Raw genomic sequence first — 20,497 nt, forward strand, 5'->3', positions numbered from 1 at the left:
AACTTGTAGTGTCACCTTCAAAGCTTTGTGTACATACACCCCCAGGCGTCTTTGTTTCTGCATCCCCTTTAAAATTGTACCATTGAGTTTATACTGCCTCTCCTCATTCTGCTTGGCTTGTAATGTCCATATTGAGGAGTGCCTGTAACTGGTCTGTGTCTTATTATTAAAAATGTAAATCCTGAAATACACATGGATCCAGCATGGACTGCAATCTCCTTAATCCAGACACTTTAAGAGAAAGTAACAGTTTGACAGACTGAGTCTGAACGCGTCTGGTCTGACACTGCAAACTGCATCTTGTCAATCAACATTTACCCAGAAATAAAAGGACGCTGAAATGGCAGCTGATGCAGTCAATCCTTACACCAAAAAGAAACGAGGAGAATTTTGTTTCATTTAAAAAAAAACTTTCTTTTCATATACCCGTAGAAGCTCTTGCTGTTTTTTATATTACTTGCCAATTTACTTTCATAATCGATTTTCTCCCTCGTGCTGGAAATACACAGCAGGTCTGGCAGCATCTGTGGAAAGAGAAGCAAAGTTAATGTTTCAGGTCTGTGACAGAACAGTTCTGATGAAAGGTCACAGACCTGAAACATTAACTCTGCTTCTCTTTCCACAGATGCTGCCAGACCTGCTGAGTATTTCCAGCATTTTCTGTTTTTATGTCAGTATTTGAATCTTGAACCATCAGGTTAAATCTCCTTCCATGTATTTATTTTTATGTTCCAGGGTCTCCATTTGTCAGAAAAGTGAGTGGCTTTTGTCGCAGGCTGAGCCAGACCATTCACAACCTTGGTGTCCTATTTGACTCTGAGCTGCGCTCCTCCACATTCTCACAAGACTGCCGCTTCTGTAATATCACTGATCGCTCTCTCCTCTGCTGCTAAAATCATCATCCTTTGTTAACTCCAATTGTAAAACTCTCATCCTTGTTTTCAAATCCCTCCATTGTCCTTTCCCTCCCCATCTCTAATCTCCTCCAGCCCTGCAACCCTCGGAGACATGTGCGTCCTCCAATTCTGGCGTCTTCAGCATCCCCAATTTTAATTACTTCACCATTGGTGGCTGTGCCTTTAGCTGCCTGAGCCCTAAGCTCTGGAATTTCCTTCCTAAACCTCTCTGCCTCTTTCTGCTCCTTTAAGACCCTACTTTGCCCAAGCCTTTAGTTACCTGTCCATTTTTCTCTGATTACGCCTCTGTGAAGCTGCCTTGGGACGGTTTTCTACATTAAAGGCACCATATAAATGCAAGTTGTTAACATAAACTCTTACAGCACAGACGGAGGCCATTCAGCCCATTGTGCCTATGCTGGCTTTTTGAAAGAGCTATCCAATTAGTCCCACTCCCCTGCTCTTACCCCATAGCCCTGCAAAATATTTCCTCTCCAAGTATTTATCCAATTTCCTTTTAAAAGTTATTGAATCTGCTTCCACTGCCCTTTCAGGCAGTGAGTTCCAGATCATAACAACTTGCTGTGTAAAAAAAATGCGGCCTTATCTCCCCCACTTGTGTTTTTTTTCTATTATCTTAAATCTGTGTCCTCTGGTTACAGAGAGGTCTGCCACTGGAAACAGTTTCTCCTTATTAACTCGATCAAAACCCTTCATGATTTTGAACAACTGTATTAAATCTCCCCTTTAACCTTCTCTGCTCTAAGGAGGACAATTCCAGCTTCTCCAGTCTCTCCACAAAACTGAAGTTGCTCATCCCTGGGCCCATTCTGGGAAGTCTCCTCTGCAGGCTGTCCCACACCTTGACATCTTTCCTAAACTGTGGAGCCCAGAATTGGACACAATGCTCCAGCTGGGGCCGAACCAATGACTTATAAAGGCTTAGCATCACTTCCTTGCTTTTGTACCCAATGCCTCTATTAATAAAGCCAAGGATTCCATTTGCCTACAGCCTTCTCAACTTGTGCTGCTGCTTAATACTAAGACTAAGACGGTGTTGTTAAATGTCTTGCTGACCTAGTCTGGCACTGAGCTTTGGGAGTAGGAAGTTCCTGAGTTTTATTCCCTGATCTTGGCTGGGCCAACAGTCCACTGGCTGCAGTGGATACAGAGGAGAATTGGCTATGGCTCCTGGTGGGGAAGGATGGGATGTGATGGCCTCAGCTTGGACGCTGCTCCATTGGTCAAATGGCTTTCCTCCTGCTCACTGTCCAACGCAGACACAAAGAAAAGTTACTGCTCGAGGACCAGGTCCTGAGGAACTGAGACCAAAGACGAGGGGATGAAGTGGGTTGAGAAGCTAGCAAAGGAAAATGAAAAGTGCAGTGTACAAAACTGCGATTGCCTGGAGCCTGAGCCAGGTATCTCACAGCTCATCACTCTGAGCTAATTGGCCTTGCTGGATATTACATAAAGTGAAGTGACTCATCGCTTCATTCCAATAATCAGCTGGAACAGCAGCTCACCCTCCTGAATGCAAACAGAGCAGCTCAGTGTACTCTCCAACTGCAGCTCCACTGCCCATTCTCTCTCATTAGAAAAACAACAATTAAAAGCCATAATTCACTCAACAGCTCCAGCCAGTGCTCAATTTAACCAAACTTGGACTTCTGTGTTGGAGATACGGTCCTGCCACCTGATGCCAAGGATTCTCCAGAGGCAGCGTAGATGGAATGAATTGAGACGTCACTCTTGGCTGACATACGTTGTCCAGGCCTCGCTGCTGTAGAGCAAGGTACTGAGGACACAGGCTTGATACACTCGGACTTTTGTGTTCTGTGTCAGTGCGCCATTTTACCACACTCTCTTGGCCAGTCTGGACATAGCAGTGGAAGCCTTTCCCATGTGCTTGTTGATTTCTGCATCGAGAGACAGGTTACTGGTGATAGTTGAGCCTAGGTAGGTGAATTCTTGAACCACTTCCAGAGCGTGGTCGCCGATATTGATGGATGGAGCATTTCTGACATCCTGTCCCATGATGTTCATTTTCTTGAGGCTGATGGTTAGGTCAAATGCATTGCAGACAGCCGCATCCTGTCGATTGGTCTCTGCAGACACTCTTCTGTGTGGGATGTTAATGCAGCATCGTCAGCAAAGAGGAGTTCCCTGATCAGGACTTTCCGTACTTTGGTCTTCGCTCTAAGACGGACAAGGTTGAACAACCTGCCATCTGATCTTGTGTGGAGGAAAATTCCTTCTTCTGAAGACTTGAACGCATGAGAGCAGCAGGGAGAAGAAGATCCCAAACAGTGTAGGTGAGAAAACACAGCCCTGTTTCATGCCACTCAGGATAGGAAAGGGGTCTGATGAGGCACCGCTATGCTAAATTATGCCTTTCATATTGTCATGGAATGAGGTGATGATACTTAGTAGCTTTGGTGGACATCCGAACTTTGCTAGTAGTCTGAAGAGACCACGTCTGCTGACGAGGTCAAAGGCTTTGGTGAGATCAATGAAAGCAACGTAGAGGGGCATCTGTTGTTCACAGCATTTCTCCTGTAGCTGGCGAAGGGAGAACAGCATGTCAATGGTGGGTCTCTCTGCACGAAAGCCACACTGTGCCTCAGGGTAGACATGCTCAGCCAGCTTCTGGAACCTGTTTAAAACGACTCGAGCGAAGACTTTCCCCACTATGCTGAGCAGGGAGCTTCCACGGTAGTTGTTGCAGTCACCGCGGTCACCCTTGTTCCTATCGAGGGTGATGATATTGGCATCGCGCATGTCCTGTGGTACTGCTCCCTCGTCCCAGCACAGGCAAAGCAGTTCATGGAGTGCTGAGAGTATAGCAGGCTTGGCACACTTGATTATTTCAGATCCAGAGTTAAATAAAGTGGTACAATCAGCTCTGACAGAAGTTGAGGCAAAAGGAGTTCCAGAGGGCTATTATATTAACAGTGGGGTTCTGATGAGGAAGTGGAGACCTCCTCACAGACCTGTGGACAAAGAGTGGATGGTTGTTCGACAGATGGTGGTACAGCCTAAGTATCAGTAGGAATTATTAAGGTTAGCGCATGACATTCCTACAGCAGGACAGGGGATCCGGAAGACCAAATCAAATATAAGTCAACATTATTACTGGCCAGGTCTTACCAAGGACGTGGTGCTGTTTTGTAAAACATGCCATACTTTCCAGATTGTGGGAAAACTGCAACCTACCATAAAACCAGCACCTCTAATTCCCATACCAGTTATTGGGGAAACATTTACCAGGGTATTGGTAGACTGTGTAGGACCCTTACCGAAAACAAAAGCGGGACACTGATATTTACTCACTATCATGGATATGGCTACTCAATTCTCAGACGCCACTCCCTTGAGGACAATTACTGCTGAGGTAGTAGTGGAGAAGTTAACCCAATTCTTTACGAGATATGGCTTACCAATTGAAATTCAGTCGGATCAAAGTTCCAATTTTATGTCTAAGCTATTTCAAGAAGTTATGGGTAATTCGGGTATAACACAGTTCAAGTCTTCAGCATACCACCCACAGACACAGGGAGCTTTAGAAAGGTACCATCAAACCCTTAAAACAATGCTCAGGGAATACTGTCATGAATATACCCATGATTGGGATAAAGGGCTAGACTTTTATTTGCCACTGGAGATTCACCTTGTGAGTCGACAGGTTTTAGTTCTTTTGAATTAGTTTATGGACATGAGATAAGAGATCCTCTTAAAACTAATTAAAGAAAGGTTTTTAGAACAGAGGGATGAATCTTCTGTACTAGACTATGTATCCCTGTTCCGGGAACAATTCACGAGAGCTTGCAATGTAGCTCAGGCACACCTTAAAGCATGCCAAACCACTGTGAAAAAATGGGCAGACAAGTGTGAAAAGACCCGAACATTTCAACCAGGGACTGAAGTGTTAGTGTTATTACCTTTACAGGGTGAACCATTAACAGCACGGTTCAGTGGTCGTATAAAGTGGTCAAAAGAATTGGTAAATTATTTGATTGACACCCCAGATTGCCAGAAAAAGAGTCAACTGTGTCATATCAATATGTTAAAACAATATTATTGCTGGGAGGAGGATAAGCAAGCAAAGGTATGGCAGGTAGTTGGGACCATGAAGAAATGAAAGGGATAGTGAGGATGAGGCAGAAGGAGACCGGGACAATTCTCAAATTGAAACTCCTGCTATCCGGTTAGCTAATACTGAATTGTTAGGGAGATTGGATACTATGCTTCCATATTTAGATTTAGAACAATGAGAAGACCGAACAAGATTCTCAGCATTTAAAAGTCTGTAGGGATAAGCCAGGACGTACAACCTTAGCCACACATGATGTGGATGTAGAGGAATCCGTTCCAATGAAACAGCATCCTTATCACTTCAGTCCAGACAAACAGGCTCAGGTACAAGTAGAAATCCAAAACATGCTGGAAAACAACTTAATTGAATGCAGTCAAAACAGCTGGCACTCACCAATAGTATTAGTGCCTGAACCTGATGGGTAAACCAGACTTTGCATAGACTATAGAAAGGTCAATGCAGCAACAAAGGCAGACTGCTACCTAATTCCTCGCTTGAATGATTGTATTGACAGAGTGGGCAGTGCCATGTTTCTTACAAAGATAGATTTGTTAAAGGGATACTGGCAAGTTCCTTTAACACCCCGAGCTAAAGAAGTATCAGCTTTGTTACACTAGACAGTCTTTACCAGTGCCGAGTGATGCCATTCAGGCTAAAAAATGTTTTGGCAACCTTTCAGAGATGAATGAATCAAGTGGTAGCCAGTGTTCCTAACTGTGTAGTTTATCTTGATGTGCTGGTACACAGTAATGTAAAATGTAGAAATGTAAAAACGGGTAGCAAGAGTTTCTACAGGTATTTAAAAAGGAAAAGAGTAAGTAAAGTGAGTGTTGGTCCTCTGGAGAGTGAGAATGCCGAATTAATAGTAGATAATAGTTAGGAAGGCATACAGGATACTTGCCTTTATCAGCTGAGGCATAGAATATAAGAGCAGGGAGTTTATGATGGAGCTATATAAAACGCTAGTTAGACCACAGCTGGAGTTCTGTGTACAGTTCTGGGCACCACACTATAGGAAGGATGTGATTGCACTGGAGAGGGTGCAGAGGAGATTCACCAGGATGTTGCCTGGGCTGGAGCATTTCAGCTATGAAGAGAGACTGGATAGGCTAGGGTTGTTTTCCTTGGAGTAGAGAAGGCTGAGGGGGGACATGATTGAGGTATACAAGATTATGAGGGGCATTGATAGGTTAGATAGGAAGAAACTTTTTCCCTTAGTAGAGGGGTCAAGAACCAGGGGACAGAGATTTAGGGGAAGGGGCAGGAAGTTTAGGGGGAATTTGAGGAAAAAGTTTTTCACCCAGAAGGTGGTTGGAATCTGGAATGAACTACCTGAAGAGGTGGTAGAGACAGGAACCCTCACAACATTTAAGAAGTATTTAGATGAGCACTTGAAACGCCATAGCATACAAGGCGACGGGCAAAGTGCAGGAATATGGGATTAGAATAGTTGGGTGCTGGATGGCCGGCACAGACACGATGGGCCGAAGGGCCTGTTTCTGTGCTGTATAACTCTATAATAAGGAAATGGCAGATGAAATGAACAAATATTTTCCTTCTGTCTTCACTATAGAGGATACAAAAAACATTCCAGTAATAGCTGTAAATCAGGAGGTGGAAGGAAGAGAGAAACTTGGTGAAATTACAATCGCCAGGGAAGCGGTACTGAGCAAACTGATGGGCTTCATCGTATGGTCTTAACAGAGGTGGCTAATGAGGTAGTAGATGCGTTGGTATAAACTTTTCAAAATTCGCTCAATTCTGGAAAGGTTCCAGAGAAGTGGTTACACCCAAGGTGCAGGCAGATAGATGGGTGACCGCTAGAAGGGGCAGGCAGTCAGTGCAGGAATCCCCTGTGGCTAGCCCCCTCTCTAACAAGTATACCGTTTTGGATACTGTTGGGGGGGATGGCCTATCAGGGGAAAACAGCAGCAGCCAGAGCAGTGGCACCATGGCTGGCACTGTTGTTCATCAGGGAGGGACAAAGCGCAGAAGAGCAATAGTTATAGGGGACTCTATAGTCAGGGGCACAGATAGGCGCATCTGTGGACGTGAAAGAGACTCCAGGATGGTATGTTGACTCCCTGGTGCCAGGGTCAAGGATGTCTCTGAACGGACAGGGGGCATTCTGAAGGGGGAGGGTGAACAGCCAGACGTTGTGGTACACATCGGTACCAATGACGGAGGCAGGAAGAGTGACGAGGTCCTGCAGGGGGAGTTTAGGGAGTTAGGTGGAAAGTTAAAAGACAGGACCTCTAGGGTTGTAATCTCGGGATTACTCCCTGTGCCACGTGCCAGTGAGGCTAGAAATAGGAAGATAGTGCAGCTAAACACGTGGCTGAACAGCTGGTGTAGAAGGGAAGGTTTCAGATACCATTGGGCTCTCTTCAGGGACAGATGGGACCTGTACAAGAAGGACGGGTTGCATCTAAACTGGAGGGGCACAAATATCCTGGCTGCGAGGTTTGCTAACATCACTCGGGAGGGTTTAAACTAGTGTGGCATGGAGGTGGGAACCAGAGCAGGTGGACAGCAAGTGAAATAAATGAGGGGGAACTAGTAAATAAGGCCAGTAAGACTAAGAGGAAGAGCAGGCAGGGAGATGTTGCAGAGCACAGCGGGACTGGTGGTCTGAAATGCATTTGTTTCAATGCGAGAAGTATAACAGGTAAGGCAGATGAACTTAGAGCTTGGATTAGTACTTGGAAATATGATATTGTTGCGATTACAGAGACTTGGTTGAGGGAAGGACAGGATTGGCAGCTAAATGTTCCAGGATTTAGAAGCTTCAGGCAGGATAGAGGGGGATGTAAAAGGGGTGGGGGAGTTGCATTACTTGTTAAGGAGAATATCACAGCTGTACTGCGGGAGGACACCTCGGAGGGGTCGTGCAGCGAGGCAATATGGGTGGAGCTCAGGAATAGGAAGGGTGCAGTCACGATGTTGGGGGTTTCTACAGGCCTCCCAACAGCCAGCGGGAGGTAGAGGAGCAGATATGTGAACAGATTTTGGAAAGATGTAAAGGTAACAGGGTTGTAGTGGTGGGTGATTTTAACTTCCCCAATATTGACTGGGACTCACTTAGTGCCAGGGGCTTGGATGGGGCAGAATTTGTAAGGAGCATCCAGGAGGGCTTCTTGAAACAATATGTAGATAGTCCAACTAGGGATGGGGCCGTACTGGACCTGGTATTGGGGAATGAGCCTGGCCAGGTGGTCGAAGTTTCAGTGGGGGAGCATTTCGGGAACAGTGACCATAATTCCTAAAGTTTTAAGGTACTTGTGGATAAGGATAAGAGTAGTCTTCGGGTGAAGGTGCTAAATTGGGGGAAGGCTAATTATAACAATATTAGGCAGGAACTGAAGAATTTAGATTGGGGGCGGCTGTTTGAGGGTAAATCAACATCTGACATGTGGGAGTCTTTCAAATGTCAGTTGATTAGAATCCAGGACCAGCATGTTTCGGGAACCTTGGATGACGCGGGATATTGTGAGCCTCGTCAAAAAGAAAAAGGAAGCATTCGTAAGGGCTGGAAGGCTAGGATTAGGCGAATCCCTTGAGGAATATAAAGACAGTCGAAAGGAACTTAAGCAAGGAGTCAGGAGGGCTAAAAGGGGTCATGAAAAGTCATTGGCAGACAGGATTAAGGATAATCCCAAGGCTTTTTATACATATATAAAGAGCAAGAGGGTAACTAGGGAAAGGGTTGGCCCGCTCAAGGACAGAGAAGGGAATCTATGTGTGGAGCCAGAGGAGATGGGCGAGGTACTAAATGAGTACTTTGCATCAGTATTCACCAAAGAGAAGGACTTGGTGGATGATGAGCCGAGGGAAGGGAGTGTAGATAGTCTCAGTCATCTCATTATCAAAAAGGAGGAGGTGTTGGGTGTCTTGCAAAGCATTAAGGTAGATAAGTCCCCAGGGCCTGATGGGATCTACCCTAGAATACTGAGGGAGGCAAGGGAAGAAATTGCTGGGGCTTTGACAGAAATCTTTGCATCCTCATTGGCTGCAGGTGAGGTCCCAGAGGACTGGAGAATAGCCAATGTTGTTCCTTTGTTTAAGAAGGGTAGCAAGGATAATCCAGGAAATTATAGGCCGGTGAGCCTTACATCAGTGGTAGGGAAATTATTAGAGAGGATTCTTCGGGACAGGATTTACTCCCATTTGGAAACAAACGAACTTATTAGCGAGAGGCAGCATGGTTTTGTGAAGGGGAGGTCGTGTCTCACTAATTTGATTGAGTTTTTTGAGGAAGTGACAAAGATGATTATCTATATGGACTTCAGTAAAGCCTTTGACAAGGTCCCTCATGGCAGACTGGTACAAAAGGTGAAGTCACACGGGATCAGAGGTGAGCTGGCAAGATGGACACAGAACTGGCTCGGTCATAGAAGACAGAGGGTAGCAGTGGAAGGGTGCTTTTCTGAATGGAGGGATGTGACTAGTGGTGTTCTGCAGGGATCAGTGCTGGGACTTTTGCCCTTTGTAGTATATATAAATGATTTGGAGGAAAATGTAGCTGGTCTGATTAGTAAGTTTGCGGACGACACGAAGGTTGGTGGAGTTGCGGATAGTGATGAGAATTGTCAGAGGATACAGCAGGATATAGATCGGTTGGAGACTTGGGCGGAGAAATGGTAGATGGAGTTTAATCCGGACAAATGTGAGGTAATGCATTTTGGAAGATCTAATGCAGGTGGGAAGTATCCAGTAAATGGCAGAACCCTTAGGAGTATTGACAGGCAGAGAGATCTGTGCGTCCAGGTCCACAGGTCGCTGAAAGTGGCAATGCAGGTGGATAAGGTAGTCAAGAAGGCATACGGCATGCTTGCCTTCATCGGTCGGGGCAGAGAGTATAAAAATTGGCAAGTTATGCCGCAGCTGTACAGAACTTTAGTCAGGCCACACTTAGAATATTGCGTGCAATTCTGGTCGCCACACTACCAGAAGGACGTGGAGGCTTTGGAGAGGGTACAGAAGAGGTTTACCAGGATGTTGCCTGGTCTGGAGGGCATTAGCTATGAGGAGAGGTTGGATAAACTCGGATTGTTTTCACTGGAACGACAGAGGTGGAAGGGTGCCATGATAGAGGTTTACAAAGTTATGAGCGGCATGGACAGAGTGGATAGTCCGAAGCTTTTTCCCAGAGTGGAAGAGTCAGTTACTAGGGGACATAGGTTTAAGGTGAGAGGGGAAAAGTTTAGAGGGGATGTGCGAGGCAAGTTCTTTACACAGGGGTGGTGAGTGCCTGGAACTTGCTGCCGGGGGAGGTGGTGGAAGCAGGTACGATAGCGACGTTTAAGAGGCATCTTGACAAATACATGAATAGGATGGGAATAGAGGGTTACGGTCCTCGGAAGTGCAGAAGGTTTTAGTTTAGGCAGGCATCAAGATCGGCGCAGGCTTGGAGGGCCGAATGGCCTGTTCCTGTGCTGTACTGTTCTTTGATCTTTGTTCAGACTGGAAAATAGCAAATATAACCCCTCTATTCAAGAAGGGGCAAGGGCGGAGGGGGGGGGGGGGGGGGGGGACGGTGGGCGGGTGGGGGAAGGTAGAAAAAAGGTAACTATAGGCCTGTTAGCTTGACATCTGTCGTGGGGAAGGTGTTAGAATCGATCATTGAGGAGGCTATAGCTGGGCACTTAGAAAAACATGTCAGCATGGTTTTGTGAAAGGGAAATCATGTTTAACCAATTTATTGGAGTTCGTAGAAGGAGTAACATGCTCTGTGGATAAAGGGGAACCTCTTGACGTACTGTACTTGGATTTCCAGAAGACATTTGACATGGTGCCACATAAAAGGTTATTGTGCAAAGTAGGAGCTCATGGTGTAGGGGTAACATATTAGCGTGGATAGAAGATTGGCTGGCTGGGAGAAAACTGAGAGTATGCATAAATGGGTCCTTTTCTGATTGGAAGGATGTGACAAGCAGAGTCCCACAGGGGTCTGTGCCGGGGCCTCAACTTTTTACAATTTATATCAATGACTTAGATGAGGGGAGCAATGGCATGGTAGTTAAATTTGCAGATGACACAAAGATAGGTTGGAAAGTATGTTGTGTAGGGGACATAAGGAGGTTGCAGACCAATATAGATAGGTTGAATGAGTGGGCAGATGGAGTATAATGTGGGAAAATGTGAAGTTGTTCACTTTGGCAGTAAGAATAAAAAAGCAGAGTATTACTTAAACGACTGCAGAATTCTGTGGTGCAGAGGGATCTAGGTGTTGTAGTGCCTGAGTCACAAAAGGTTAGTATGCAGGTACAGCAAGTAATAAAGAAAGCTAATGGAATGTTATCCTTTATTACAAGAGGAATTGAAAATAAAAGTAAGGATGTTATGCTTCAGTTATGCAGGACATTGGTGAGACCACATCTCGAGTACAGTGTGCAGTTTTGGACTCCTTATTTAAGGAAGGATGTAAATGCATTGGAGGCGGTTCAGAGGAGGTTTACTAGATTGAAATCTGGAATGAGTGGGTTGTCTTATGACGAAAGGTTGGACAGACTGGGCTTGCTTTCACTGGAGTTTAGAAGAGTGAGGGGAGACTTGATTGAAGTTTATAAGATCCTGAACTCTTGACAAGGTGGATATGGAAAGGATGTTTCCTCTGAGTCTCCTCCTTGGAGACTGAGTGAGACCGGCAGAGTTAAAAGTGCAGCAGAAGCGGGAAGGAGTGAGACTGAGTGAGACCGGCAGAGTTTAAAAATGCAGCGGCAGCGGGAAGGAGCGAGACTGAGCGAGACTGGCAGAGTTTAAAAGAGCAGCGGCAGCGGGAAGGAGCGAGACTGAGTGAGACCGGCAGACTTTAAAAGTGCAGTGGCAGCAGGAAGGAGCGAGACTGAGTAAGACCGGAAGAGTTTAAAAGAGCAGCGGCAGCGGGAAGGAGTGAGACTGAGCGAGACCAGCAGAGTTTAAAAGTGCAGTGGCAGCGGGAAGGAGTGAGACTGAGCGAGACTGGAAGAGTTTAAAAGAACAGCGGAAGCGGGAAGGAGCAAGACTGAGTGAGACTGGCAGAGTTTAAAAGTGCAGCGGCAGCAGGAAGGAACGAGACTGAGTGAGACCAGAAGAGTTTAAAAGAGCAGCGACAGCGGGAAGGAGTGAGACTGAGCGAGACCGGCAGAGTTTAAAAGTGCAGTGGCAGCGGGAAGGAGTGAGACTGAGTGAGACCGGCAGAGTTTAAAAGTGCAGTGGCAGCGGGAAGGAGCAAGACTGACTGAGACCGGCAGACTTTAAAAGTGCAGTGGCAGCGGGAAGGAGCGAGACTGAGCGAGGCCAGAAGAGTTTAAAAGTACAGTGGCAGCGGGAAGGAGCGCAACTGAGTGAGACTGGAAGAGTTTAAAAGAGCAGCGGCAGCAGGAAGGAGTGAGACTGAGTGAGACCAGCAGTTTAAACGTGCAGTGGCAGCGGGAAGGAGCGAGACTGTGTGAGACCGGAAGAGTTTAAAAGAGCAGCGGGAAGGAGCGAGACTGAGTGAGACCAGCAGAGTTTAAAAGTGCAGTGGCAGCGGGAATGAGCGAGACGGGAAGAGTTTAAAAGAGAAGTGGCAGCGGGAAGGAGCGAGACTGAGTGAGACCGGCAGAGTTTAAAAGAGCAGCGGGAAGGAGCGAGATTGAGTGAGACCAGCACAGTTTAAAAGTGCAGTGGCAGTGGGAAGGAGCGAGATTGAGTGAGACCGGCACAGTTTAATAGTGCAGCAGCAACGGGAAGGAGCGAGACTGAGTGAGACCGGCAGAGTTTAAAAGTGCAGCGGCAGCGGGAAGGAGCGAGACAGTGAGACCGGCAGAGTTTAATGTCCAGTGGCAGCGGGAAGGAGCGAGACTGAGCGAGACCAGCAGTGTTTAAAAGTGCAGCAGCAGCGGGAAGGAGCGAGACAGTGAGACCGGCAGAGTTTAATGTCCAGTGGCAGAGGGAAGGAGCGAGACTGAGCAAGACCAGCAGAGTTTAAAAGTGCAGCGGCAGCGGGAAGGAGCGAGACAGTGAGACCAGCAGAGTTTAATGTCCAGTGGCAGCGGGAAGGAGCGAGACTGAGCGAGACCAGCAGAGTTTAAAAGTGCAGCGGCAGCGGGAAGGAGCGAGACTGAGTGAGACCGGCGGAGTTTTAAAGTGCAGCAGCAGCGGGATGGAGCGGGACAGTGAGACCGGCAGAGTTTAATGTCCAGTGGCAGAGGGAAGGAGCGAGACTGAGCGAGATCAGCAGAGTTTAAAAGTGCAGCGGCAGCGGGAAGGAGCGAGACAGTGAGACCAGCAGAGTTTAATGTCCAGTGGCAGCGGGAAGGAGCGAGACTGAACGAGACCAGCAGAGTTTAAAAGTGCAGCGGCAGCGGGAAGGAGTGAGACTGAGTGAGACCGGCAGAGTTTAAAAGTGCAGTAGCAGCGGAAGGAGCGAGACAGTGAGACTGGCAGAGTTTAAATGTCCAGCGGCAGCGGGAAGGAGTGAGACTGAGCGAGACCGGCAGAGTTTAAGAGTGCAGCAGCAGCGGGAAGGAGTGAGACAGTGAGACCGGCAGAGTTTAAATGTCCAGTGGCAGCTGGAAGGAGTTTTGAAAAAAAAAGCCAAGTGATGTCACAGGAGAGCTGCAAGGTGATTGGTTTGTGAGTCACTGCTGTGAGGGAATAGCTCTAAATAGCTGGGTAAGTATCTCAGGTAAGAAAAGTTTAAAAGTTTAAAGTTTATTTCAAATATAGTAAGTAGTGTTTTTTTTTTAGGGAGTTCTGTAGTAACGAGGACCAGGAAAGAATGTCCCTAGAGTAACTGATATTATTGGACATTAAGATCTTCCAGAAGGTTTAATTTAAAGGGTTAAGTCATGGCAGGAGAGCTCAAAGCCGTGGTGTGCTCCTTGTGCTCCGTGTCGGAAGCCGGGAACAATTCCAGTGCCCGGGACCGGCATGAGTGCAGGAAGTGTCTCCAGCTGCAGCACCGGGAAGCCTGGGTTTCGGAGCTGGAGCGGCAGCTGGGGACACTGTGGAGCATCCACGAGGCGGAGAGTATTGTGGATAGCATGTATAGAGAGGTGGTCACACCGCAGGCTCAGACTCCACAGGCAGGAAGGGAATGGGTGACCACCAGGCAGAGCAAGAGGTCTAGGCAGGCAGTGCAGGAATCTCCTGTGGCTATTCCCCTGCAAAACAGATCTACTGCTTTGGATACTGTTGGGGGGAATGGCCTCTCAGGGGAAAGCAGCAACAGCCCAATTCGTTGCACCACAGTTGGCTCTGCTGCACAGGGGAGGAGTAAAAAGTGTGGGAATGCAATAGTTATAGGGGATTCAATTATAAGGGGAATAGATAGACGTTTCTGTGACCGCAAAAGAGACTCCAGGATGGTATGTTGTCTCCCTGGTGCTAGGGTCAAGGATGTCTCAGAGCGGTTATGTGGTACACATTGCGACAAACGATATAGGTTTAAAAAAAGGATGAGGTCCTAAAAGCAGAATATAGGGAGCTAGGAAGTAAGTTGAAAAGTAGGACCTCAAAGGTAGTGATCTCAGGATTACTACCAGTGCCACGTGCTAGTCAGAGTAGAAATAGCAGGATATATCGGATGAATACGTGGCTGAAGAGATGGTGTGAGGGGGAGGGTTTTAGATTCCTGGGACATTGGGACCGGTTCTGGGGAGGTGGGACCAGTACAAACTGGACGGGTTACACCTGGGCAGGACCGGGATTGATGTCCTAGGGGGAGTATTTGCTGGAGTGGTTGGGGAGGGTTTAAACTAAAATGGCAGGGGGATGGGAACCTTTGCAAGGAGTCAGAGGAGGGGGGGGATCAAAGACAAGAACAAAAGACAGTAAGGGGAATAAGAAAAGTGATAGGCTGAGAAATCAAGGGCCAGAATCAAAAGGGACACAGTGAAAAATAGTGGGAAGGGGACAAGTAATATCAAAAAGACAAGCCTTAAGGCTTTGTGCCTTAACGCGTGGAGCATTCGCAATAAATTGGATGAATTAATCGCACAAATAGATGTAAACGGGTATGATATAGTCAGGATTACAGAGACATGGTTGCAAGGTGACCAGGGATGGAAAATGAACATCCAGGGGTATTCAGTATTTAGGAAGGACAGACAAAAAGCAAAAGGCGGTGGAGTTGCATTGCTGGTTAAAGAGGAAATTGACGCAATAGTGAGGACGGATATTAGCTCTGATGATGTGGAATCTGTATGGGTAGAGCTGAGAAACACTAAGGGGCAAAAAACGTTAGTGGGGGTTGTCTATAGACCCCCAAACTGTAGTGGTGATGTTGGGAATGGCATTAGACAGGAAATTAGAGATGTATGCGATAAAGGAACATCTGTAATTATGGGTGAGTTTAATCTGCATGTAATTGGACAAATCAAATTAGTCACAATACCGTAGAGGAGGAATTCTTGGAGTGCATCTGGGATGGTTTTCTGGACCAATACGTTGAGGAACCAACTAGAGAATGGGCCATCCCAGACTGGGTATTGTGTAATGAGAGAGGAATAATTGACAATCTAGTGGTGTGAGACCCCTTGGGGACGAGCGACCATAATATGATAGAATTCTTCATCAAGTTGGAGAGCGACGTAGTTGATTCTGAGACAAGGATCCTGAATCTGAGTAAAGGAAACTACGAAGGTATGAGGCGCAAGTTGGCCATGACAGATTGGGAAATGTTACTTAAAGGGATGATGGTGGATAGGCAATGGCAAACATTTAAAGAGTGCAAGGATGAACTGCAACAATTGTTTATTCCTGTCTTGCGCAAAAGTAAAATGGGAAAAATAGCCAAACCATGGCTTACAAGGGAAATTAGAGATAGCATTAGATCCAAGGAAGAGGCATATAAATTCGCCAGAAAAAACAACAGACCTGAGGATTGGGAGCAGTTGAGAATTCAGCAAAGGAGGACCAAGGGATTGATTAAGAAGGGGAAAATAGAGTACGAGAGCAAGCTTGCGGGGAACATAAAAACTGACTGTAAAAGTTTCTATAGATATGTGAAGAGAAAAGGATTGGTGAAGACAAATGTAGGTCCCTTACAGTCAGAAACATGGGAATTTATTATGGGGAATAAAGAAATGGCTGACCAACTAAATGCATACTTTGGTTCTGTCTTCACAAAGGAGGACACAAATATCATACCAGAAATGTTGGGGAACACAGGGTTTAGTGAGAGAGGGGAACTGAAAGAAATCAGTATTAGTAGAGAAATGGGGAAATTGATGGGATTGAAGGCCGATAAATCCCCAGGGCCTGATGGTCTGCATCCCAGAGTACTTAAGGAAGTGGCTCTAGAAATAGTGGATGCATTGGAGGTCATCTTCCAAGATTCTATAGACTCTGGAACAGTTCCTACAGATTGGAGGGTAGCTAATGTAACCCCACTATTTAAAAAGGGAGGTAGAGAGAAAGCAGGAAATTATAGAGCAGTCAGCCTGACGCCGGTAATGGGGAAAATTCTAGAGTCCATTATCAAAGATTTTATATAGCAGAGCACTTAGAGAACAGTGGTAGAATCAGGCAGAGTCAGCATGGATTTACGAAAGGGAAATCATGCTTGACAAATCTACTAGAATTCTTCGAGGATGTAACTAGTAGAGTTGATGAGGGGGAGCCAGTGGATGTGGTTTATTTGGACTTTCAGAAGGCTTTCGACAAATTCCCACATAAGAGATTAGCGTGTAAAATTAAAGCGCATAGGATTGGGGGTAGTGTATTGTGATGGATAGAAAATTGGTTGGCGGACAGGAAACAAAGAGTAGGGATAAATGGGTCTTTTTCCAAATGGCAGGCAGTGACTAGTGGGGTACTGCTGGGATCGGTGTTAGGACCCCAGCTATTCACAAAATACATTAATGATTTAGATGAGGGAACTAAATGTAATATCTCCAAATTTGCAGATGACACAAAACTGGGTGGGAGGGCGAGTTGTGAAGAGGATGCAGAGAGGCTTCAGGGTGATTTGGACAAGTTGAGTGAGTGGGCTAATGCATGGCAGATGCAGTATAATGTGGATAAATGTGAGGTTATCCACTTTGGTAGCAAAAACAGGAAGGCAGATTATTATCTGAATGGCTATAAACTGAGAGAGGGGACCTGGGTGTTCTCGTACACCAGTCGCTGAAGGTAAGCATGCAGGTGCAACAGGCGGTAAAAAAGGCAAATGGTATGTTGGCCTTCATAGTGAGAGGATTCGAGTACAGGAGCAGGGATGTCTTGCTGCAATGATACAGGGCCTTGGTGAGGCCACACCTGGAATATTGTGTGCAGTTTTGGTCTCCTTATCTGAGGAAGGATGTTCTTGCTATATAGGGAGTGCAGCGAAGGTTTACCAGACTGATTCCTGGGATGGTGGGACTGACGTATGAGGAGAGATGAGTCGGTTAGGATTATATTCACTGGAGTTCGGAAGAGTGAGGGGGGATCTCATAGAAACCTATAAAATTCTAACAGGACTTGACAGGGTAGATGCAGGAAGGATGTTCCCGATGGTGGGGGAGTCCAGAACCAGGGGTCATAGTCTAAGGATACGGGGTAAACCTTTCAGGACTGAGATGAGGAGAAATTTCTTTACCCAGAGAGTGGTGAGCCTGTGGAATTCGCTACCACAGAAAGCAGCTGAGGCCAAAACATTGTATGTTTTCAATAAGAAGTTAGATATAGCACTTGGGGCGAAAGGGATCAAAGTGTATGGGGAGAAAGCAGGAACAGGTTACTGAGTTGGATGATCAGCCATCATCATAATGAATGGCGGAGCAGGCTCGAAGGGCCGAATGGCCTACTCCTGCTCCTATTTTCTATGTTTGTGGGTAAGTCCAGAACTAGAGGACACTTTTAAAATTAAGGGTCGCCCTTTCAGGACAGAGATGAGGAGAAATTTTTTCTCTGAGGGTTGTGTGACTTTGGAACTCTCTGCCTCAGAAGGTGGTGGAGGCGGGGTCATTGAATATTTTTAAGGCGGCGGTAGATAGATTCTTGTTAGGCAAGGGAATCAAAGGTGTTCAGTTCTGATGAAAGGTCACTGACCTGAAGCGTTGACTCTGCTTCTCTCTCCACAGATGCTGCCAGACCTGCTGCGTATTTCCAGCATTTCTTGTTTTTATTTCAGATTTCCAGCATCTGCAGTATTTTGCTTTTATTTAAGTGAATCAAAGATTATCGGGTGTGGATGGGAGTGTGAAATTCGAGACACAAACAGATCAGCCATGATCTTATTGAATGGCGGAGTCGGCTAGAGGAGCCAAATGGCCGACTGTTTCTCCTAATTCGTATGTTTGTATGTACTTGGAAGGAACACTTGAAACAGTTAGAAACTGTTTAAAAAATTACAATCGACTGATTTCGTGGTAAACCTTGCCAAAAGCGAATTCGCAAAGGCGAGAGTGACCTACCTCAGGCATATAGTAGGGCAAGGACAAGTATTGCCAAGAGCAGCAAAAGTACAAGCCTACCCCTAAGACTAAGCAAGAAATCATGAAGTTTTTGGGGATGTGTGGTTTCTACAGAAAGTCTGTACCAAATTTCAGCACTGTAGCTGATCCACCAACAGATTTGCTACAGAAAAAGAAAACCAAGGTAGTGTGGTCAGGGGAGTGCCAGGCATCTTTTGAAAAGCTGAAGGCCATTGTAACTAATGAACCAAGTGTCGGCTGCTCCAAATTTCACTAAGCCCTTTAAGGTAGCGATTGATGCTAGTGACCTGGAGGGAGTCAGTGCAGTCCTGTTACAAGATAATGAATTGGGCACAGAAAGACCAATGGGATACTTTCCAAAAAAATTAAATCAACACCAAAAACGACATTTCACTGTGGAAAAAAATACGTTAGGTCTATTATTGGCTTTTAAACATTTTGAAGTCTATGTCTGCCACGACTACAGAGAAACATTGGTATATTCTGATCATAACCCACTAACCTTTGTGGAAAAATTTAAAACTCAGACTGCCAGCATATTCTGATGGAGTTTACTGTTGCAGACCTATCACTTAAAGATTGTCCACAGTTTGGGAAAGAATGTCATTGCAGATGCTTTATCGCGAATCTAACTTTGTTTGAGTATATGAGTAAAGATGGTACAAAGAAAAAAACTGCATTCACTCCAAGTATACAGTGAATGGGGGGGGGGGCATGAGTATGGAAACTGTGTTTTAAAATGTTTTCAACTTCTGTTTTATACATTGTAATGAAACGCATCAAAAACGGCATTTCATTTCGCCAAGGGTGGAGGTGTTATGGACCTTCCATATATTATTGTTAAAACTTGGAATCTATATTTTTTAACTGAAGAGGCTGACCTTTGGGTTGTTTTTTTGAAAGGAAGTTCAACAAAAGTTTAACCAGAAAACAAGTTTTTTTTTTACTGGAAAGCTGGTGATTTCATGTAAACACCACAGGGGTTTTGACTTAAGAGCTATTTTGTTGTGACGAGAGAATTTATGATTTGCATGAGACTTGCCTGGAAAAACGTTTGGTTTCACTTTGAACTTTTAAAAGATGCTAGTTTTTGGACTAAAAGCAAGCAGTTGGAATCTGCATATGGACCTGCCAGGAGATCAGAAGAAAAAAAAAAGATAACTGTTATCTGTCTTTGAAGAATCCCTGCTATTGAAAAGCAAAAGCCTGTATGAAGTGGTACTCTTACCTCCTGCATTTTTAAGAAACCCTGAATATTTTCAGAAACCTTGCATCTTCAAATGAACTTTACATCGAATGTGTGAACAATGGAACTCTGTTGATGCACACCTGCAGTTGAATTTCTCTGAAAGCCTGGCCAAACAGACTGTTCATCAGCCTCACCTGGAAAAATTCCTAGTGGCAACTATTCGACTTTGGGACAGCTTGCTAGAACAAAGGACTTCCATCTCTCCCCATCAGTAAAAGTTTTTTTTATTCGTTCTATTCCTTTGTAACAGCTGTAAACAGAAATCCCCTTTTCTCCTGGTTAAGCAGATTTTGGATGTATGTGCGTGTGAGTGAGGGCTAGGATAAAATACGGGGCTTTAATATCTCAATTTGCGTATATATTTACTTCATTATTGGTTAAGACTTAGTTTATAACAAACGGATAATTTTGTTGTTTATTAAAGAAACCTGGTTGGTGTGCTTTTTTCTGGGAACAAAGAGAGTATCTTAAATTGCCTGTTTCAGTAAGTAGGAACATTTATTGATATGCTGTGACCTGTGGAGAAGTGGGACTGAATTAACAGTGCACTCCTCCCGCCTCGGTTGAAACACCGGAAACGTTAACTCTGTTTCTCTTGTCAGACCTGCTGAGTATTTCCAGCACTTCCTGCTTTTAACTCTATGAAAGGATGAATACTATTGGGTTGGGTGAGGCAGAGGGGTAAGTTGATGACTGTTCACTAAAAATAAGCAGAGTTTTTCACTCCCATTTAAGCTGGATATTTCCACAATCCTCCAGTTTCTCACAAAAAAAGCAAAAGAAATTGCTCAAAAAATTGCACAACTTCCATATTACAAATGAACTCCATCGCAAAAATGACCAGATTTCCATTTCCCCTAAAAGGAAGCTT

Source organism: Heterodontus francisci, unplaced genomic scaffold (genome assembly GCF_036365525.1).
Source record: "Heterodontus francisci isolate sHetFra1 unplaced genomic scaffold, sHetFra1.hap1 HAP1_SCAFFOLD_1431, whole genome shotgun sequence".
NCBI lineage: Eukaryota > Metazoa > Chordata > Chondrichthyes > Heterodontiformes > Heterodontidae > Heterodontus > Heterodontus francisci.